Source organism: Microtus ochrogaster, chromosome 7, assembly GCF_000317375.1.
Source record: "Microtus ochrogaster isolate Prairie Vole_2 chromosome 7, MicOch1.0, whole genome shotgun sequence".
NCBI lineage: Eukaryota > Metazoa > Chordata > Mammalia > Rodentia > Cricetidae > Microtus > Microtus ochrogaster.
This window is the reverse complement of record NC_022014.1, coordinates 43,252,137-43,258,420: the sequence shown is the minus strand read 5'-3', so window position 1 is coordinate 43,258,420 and position 6,284 is coordinate 43,252,137. Positions and strand designations below refer to the sequence as shown.

Here is a 6,284-nt window from a genome sequence, read left to right as displayed (position 1 = left end):
TGTAGACCAGGCTGGTCTCGAACTCACAGAGATCCGCCTGCCTCTGCCTCCCAAGTGCTGGGATTAAAGGTGTGCGCCACCACCACCCGGCTAAGGTGCTGGGATTAAAAGTGTATAGACATTCCTGATTATGTCGAGTGTTTAGAGCCATAACTTTTTTTTTTTTTTCCTCGACAGGGTTTCTCTGTAGCTTTTGGTGCCTGTCCTGGAAATAGTTCTTGTAGATCAGGCTGGCCTTGAACTCATAGAGATCCGCCCGCCTCTGCCTCCTGAGTGCTGGGATTAAAGGTGTGTGTCACCACCTCCTGGCTTGACAGGGATTTCTTTGTTTTAAAGGCTAGCCTTGAACTTGATCTGTCTCAACCTCCTGAAATGCTGGATTGCAGTACCCTCAGCTTTTTGTTAATTTTTATTCTTTTAGTTGTGATTATTATAAGTTTGAGACAGTTTCTCCCTGTAACAGTTTATGGCTAGCTATCCTGGAATTTGCTTTATAATTCAGGCTGGCCTTGAACTCACAGAGATCCACCTGCCTTTGCCTTCCAAATGGATTAAAGGTATGATATACCACTGCCTGGCTATCTTACCCAATATTTGATTTTTAATCTTGTATGTTAATATTTTGTTGGTATAATCACTCTGCTCCCCCATTGGATATTTCTTTGTGGTAGTGGGCAATAAACTTGGGGCCTTGTTAGGTCAGCACTGTGGCTTTGTTGTGGCTCGGTTCTCGTTGCTTTTTGTGAGTTGCTTGTTTTCCCTGGATGGTCTTGAACTCTGGAGCCTAGGCAGACTTTGAACTTGTGGTTTTCCAAGTAGCTGGGCTTAAAAACATATTCTCTGAAATCTAGCTGCTTCTTTATTTTTACTTAATTTAGGTATTTTCTTCTTTGCATTGATTAGCAGGGTATTTTGCCTGGTTAAGGCTTAAAATTAGCCATTCTCCAGGGAGAATTTTGGAGGGATTGTGGCAGGTAGGGAGGAAGTCTAAAGAATTTAGACAGGTCTCTTTCTCAAAGAGATTGATTTCTGTAACAAAGTTACTCTGCTCCTGGGAAGACATTGTTTCAGTTCTCAGAGCCTGGTTTCAAACATTGAAATACAATGTATATAACCTTCAAACACATTGATAAGAACTTCTGTTTTGGGGTCACAGTGTTTGTTTTTCTTAGTGTTTTGATACATTTGTAACATAGTCAAAATGACACCTTAGTTAATACTCTGCATTGCTTGTTAATGAATTCCTTCTGGGTAGAGCTGGAGTTAATCCAGTACTTGAGAGGCAGAGATCTCTGGGAGTTCAAGTCCAGCCTGGTTGTCAGGACAACCAAAGCTACACAGTGAAACCCTGTCTCAAAACAAAAACCAAACAAAAAATGCAAACAACCAAAACCTACCAACTTTACAAAGAGAAACGATTCTAATAAGTTGTCTTCTGACTTCCATGTATGTGGGTGCGTGCGTGCGTGCGTGCGTGCGTGCGTGTGTGTGTGCTCTTCTGGGATTGTTAGTCCTGTCCTTCCTATACAACTAGTCTTTTCCCATGCTGGGTTGTCCTTTAGTGATTCTCTGTCTTTGAACTCAGGCTCTGCTCATGCCAAGCATGCTCCTCCTCATCCTTGTGCATTCTGGATAGTGACTAATATGTTGCTTAGAAAATCTTAAAACTGTCATTTGAAGTAAGCTGTTGACATGCTATTTTGGTTTTGTTGGGAAGAGTAAGCAGAGCTGTTAACGCCCCGTGTGTCAGTAACTAGAGTGGACACTGGTTGTCTGTGCCGAAGGGGAGGACCCCTAAGTGGTACTGTCCATTTCAGCAAAGATGTCATGAGATCAGGCAACCTGAGGTCAAGTGAGACTTTTTAAAAGTAGCTGCTTGCAAGCCAACTCGGTACAGCCAATAGGAAATATCAAGGGCTCCATTGTGTGTGGTATGCTACTGCCTTTTCTTCTGTGGCTCTGAGACTTCTCCAGGTCTATGTTATGTGAGCATAGATTTTTTTTCATGCAGTATATTCTGATTCTGATTCCCTTCTACTCCCAGAGCCTCACCACATTCTCACCTACCCAAATCTATGCCCTATCTTTCTCTTTCATTAGAATATAAACTGGTATCTAAAATAATAGTACAAATAAGAAAATAAAAACAAACCAGAATAGGACAAAACAAACTGGTAAAAAAAAAGCTAATGAGAATAAGAAACATACAGATGCCAAAACATTGACACACACAGAAAACCCATTAAAAACCACAGAAAACCATAATAAATAAGCAAAAGATATGTAAGGTTAAAAAAATGGTCCAGATAAAGCATTGTGAGATCAAAAACCTCCAAAGATACCATTGAGTTCGTTTTGTTTGGTCATCTACTGCTGGGCATAGTGCCTGCCCTTAATATTTCTTTTTTTTTTTTTTTTAATTTTTCCTTTGCAAGTAGTTAAAAATTAGAGGTAACTTCTAAGTTAGGGGTGGGAGGTTTGTGAGTTAGGGGTGGATATTTGTATCCTCTTCCCTGAACGGAGACCCCCCACCTGGCCCTCTTCATGCTGCCTGTCTGGTTCATTTGTGGGTCAGCTTTGTTGTGTCTGGAAGGTCTTGTTTCCCTGGTGTCTCCTGTCTCCACTGGCTCTTAATCTTTTTGCCTCCTCTTCTGCAGGGTTCCCTGAGGGGAGGGATTTGATGGAGATGTGTTCTTTAGGACTGAGTGTTCCAAAGTCTCACTCTGCACGTTGTCTGGCTGTGGGTCTGTATTCGCTTTCATCTGCTGCAGGAGGAAGCTTCTCTGGTGTGGGCTGAGCAAGGCACTGATCTGTGAGCATAGCAGGTTGTCATTAGGAGCCATTTTATTGCTATGTTAACTGTAATATTTGGTTTTCCTGTGGTCCATGTCTTATCTGGCCCCTGAGCTGTCTCAAGCATCTTACCATTTATTTCATGGAGCGGGCCTTAATTCCAGTGATTGAGTTTATTGAAGGACTGAATGCTTATGAAGTTGGGAGGCTGGAGAAATGGTTGAGTGGTTCAGAGTGTTTGCTGTTCTTGCAGAAGGCTTGGGTTTGATTCCCAACTCCCATGTCAGGCCATTCACAGGCACCCTGAACTCTAGCACCAGGGGATTTGGGGCCTCCTAAGGCTTCTGCACACATGGCGTTTACACACCACGCGTGCTGGCACACAGTAATAAAAAACAAATTATAATATATTATTGTAATGTTCAGCTTTGTTAAGTGAAGATGGCTTATTTAACCTTTCACTTTTCCTGGGCTAAATTTCTTTGGTTTCTGATTTCCCTAAATTATAATATAAGGGTAGGATTCATATCTCCCTCAAGGTGGCCCTTCTGGGGAAAAGGATAAGAAACAGGAGTGACCTCCAAGCAGCCAACTGAGTGAGCACTGTCTTAGGATGGGGTGTCTGCTTTTCCTTTATAACTCTCCCAGGGTGAGGGGCAGGACTTGCTGTTTGCAGTTGAAGTCATGGGGCTGGCCTGCTTCCTGGTGCTGATCTCCTTAGCTTTATCTCTAGCCTGCTAGTTACATTGAGGATGGAGGAGGTGTGTGCAGAGTATCCATATTTGTAGCTATTTCTAAAAGCTAGTGGAGAGGACACAGTGTAACCAGAAGCCGTGGCTGAGTGAGGCACAAGTTGGTGCCTCCAACTTGTGTTTTCATAGAACTTTCTGGTTTTCACAGGTTTGTGCTCAGTCTCCATTTGTCACCATGGAGCAGTAACTGGCAGATGTGTGTCTAGAAAGAATCCGAATTTTGTTTTTTTAAATTGTTTTGTGTTGGACAGAAATTGGGTGTTGATAGCCTGTTGAGGTCCAACATTTGAGACCAAGGCTGGAGGGAAATGAGTTCTGGGCCAGACTGGGCTCCATAGAATTAATCTGCTTCAGAGAATTGAGCTGACTTGCTTGAGAGAGATAAAAGTGTTCTCAGGGGTTGCTGTGTTGTTATCCATGCTTCATATTTGAGCTGGGAAAGATGAATTGGACAGTAATTCAAAGTGTAGACTGCTTCAAACTCAGCAATCCTCCTGCCTTAGCCTCTTGTCCTGAGATAACAGGTATGATCCACCTTGACCTGTGATAGCTGAAAGTCCCTGATGGTTCAGTTATTTTGGGTTTTGTTTTACCTATTTTAAGGGAAGAGTTTATTTGCCTTACTCTCTTCTAGGTCACACTCTGAGGTAAGTCAGGGTGGGAACTCAGTGGGAGCTAAATGTTTGCTTACAGAATGGTTTGGGGTGGGTTTTAGTGCATTCCTTTATGTTATACCTGGGTTACCAGTGTCACTTGAAGGAGAGATGCAGGGTGCTCTAGACCATTGATCCACGTCTCAGTAGCTTTATGGGTAGCTCTGAATTCAATTTGGAGATTGAATTTTGGTTGTTTGCTTGTTTGTTCAGAGTGATTAGATGCTATTTTTTTTCTTCTTTTTAATTCTTATATATTACAACCTGGCCACAGTTTCACCTCCCTCCTGCTCTTCCCCAGATCTACCCCTCCTCCTTTCCCTTCAGAAAAGGGCAGGCCTCCCGGGGATATCAACCAAACCTGGCATATGAAGTTATAATAAGATTAAGCCTCATTAAGGCTGTGCGAGGCAGCCCACTAGGAGAAAAAGGATCCCAAAGGAGGCAAAAGAATCAGCTAGCCCCTGATCCACTGTTAGGAGTTCCATAAGAGCACCAAGCTACACAACCGTAATGCATATTCAGAGGACCTAGGTCAAACCCATGTAAGCTTCCCGACTGTACATTTGACACCTGATCTCACAGCTGCAGTTGTAAAACTGAATCACCCTTATTTAGTGAAATAAAGTAAGTGGGTCAGATATTCAAGAACAGTGCAATCAATAAACGGGCCATGCTGCAGTTGGCTCTTGGGAGGCCGAGGGGATTGTGAGCTCCAGGCATGGCACGATTGTGGTGCAAATTAGGGGATCACCCAAGCCAAGGAGTTAGAAGGTAGCCTGCACCAAAACCAAGACCTAAGTCAGAAAGGGCAGGCATAAGCCAGATGAGGGACAGAGCCAGTTCATGCTTCCCCACCCTTCCTAAACCTTGATGTCCCATTTGACTACCACATTCTCTTGATAATAGATTTTAGTGGCTATGCTTATGGGATAGATTAAAGTTGCCATGATCTGAAGAGAGAGGGCTTTCCAGTGTTCTCCCTCTATATGAAATGGCTGAACAGGAAACCATTGCTTACAACAGTGGACACTGTTGCATGTAGGAAAACCCAAGTTTGAGTAGTGAACCTGAAAGAATTTTTCCCTCCCATATGTTGCATGTAGGAAAACCCAAGTTTGAGTAGTGAACCTGAAAGAATTTTTCCCTCCCATATTTTATTTTTTTGGTTTTTTTGAGACAGGGTCTCTCACCCTGTAACAACTTTGGCTGTTCTAAAACTTACTTTGTAGACTAGGCTGGCTTTGAACTAAAATCTACTTGCCTCTGCCTCTCAAATGCTAGAGTTAAAGCCACCACTGTCCAGTTTCTCTGTGTAGAACTCATTGTCATGTAACTCACTATGTAGTTGGATGAGGAGCCTGTCCTGGAACTCAGCTCTGTAGACCATGAACTCTGTGGCCTTGAACTCCGATTTCCCCTGCTGTCCTACTGAGTGCTGAAATTGAAGGTGTGCACCACTACTTCCCACTCTATATTTTAAACAGGCAGCAGTATGTTCTATCAGTGGAAACCCAAGTGTTACAGAGGTGTACTTGGGAGAGAAATTGTATGATAAAGATGCCCATATCATCCCATATTGTAGAATAGATGGTGATTTCTTCTGTAATGACAGTAGATGCTGTGCTGCTGTTGAATACACATACTAAAACTGCAGTGGGCTGGAGATGGCTCTGGTTAAGGGAGAGCACCATCTGCTTTCCATAGGGCTTCCATGAAAGCTCATGACCATCTACAACCCCAGTTCTAGGGATCCAGTGTTCTCTTCAAGGGCAACAGGTAGGTGTACATGTGATGCAGAGACATATGCAGGCGAAACACGGATACCATATACTTAAAGCAACAAAAAAGTGGAAATAAAATCGATCTTTTATACTATAATTAGATTTGTATATGTTCTACTTTGCTTTCATGTTTGGATATTAGTACAGAAGTGTTTTGTTAACTCTATACTATTTGATTTTGATTATCTTTATTTGTAGGGCTTGAATTTTTTGGTTTTTCGAGACAGGGTTTCTCTGTGGTTTTGGAGCCTGTCCTGGAACTAGCTCTTGTAGACCAGGCTGGTCTCAAACTCACAGAGATC

The 6,284-nt window shown here is 42.7% G+C and overlaps 1 protein-coding gene and 1 non-coding gene across 3 annotated transcripts in view; both read left to right on the top strand.

Moving 5' to 3' along the window:
- The window catches only part of G3bp1 (G3BP stress granule assembly factor 1), a 26,049-nt gene that overhangs the window by 4,700 nt on the left and 15,065 nt on the right, over window positions 1-6,284 (top strand). The window lies entirely within an intron of this gene.
- LOC113456389 lies at window positions 5,073-5,210 on the top strand. Its single transcript, XR_003377211.1, has one exon. It is a non-coding gene; the product is annotated as a small nucleolar RNA SNORA29 (small nucleolar RNA).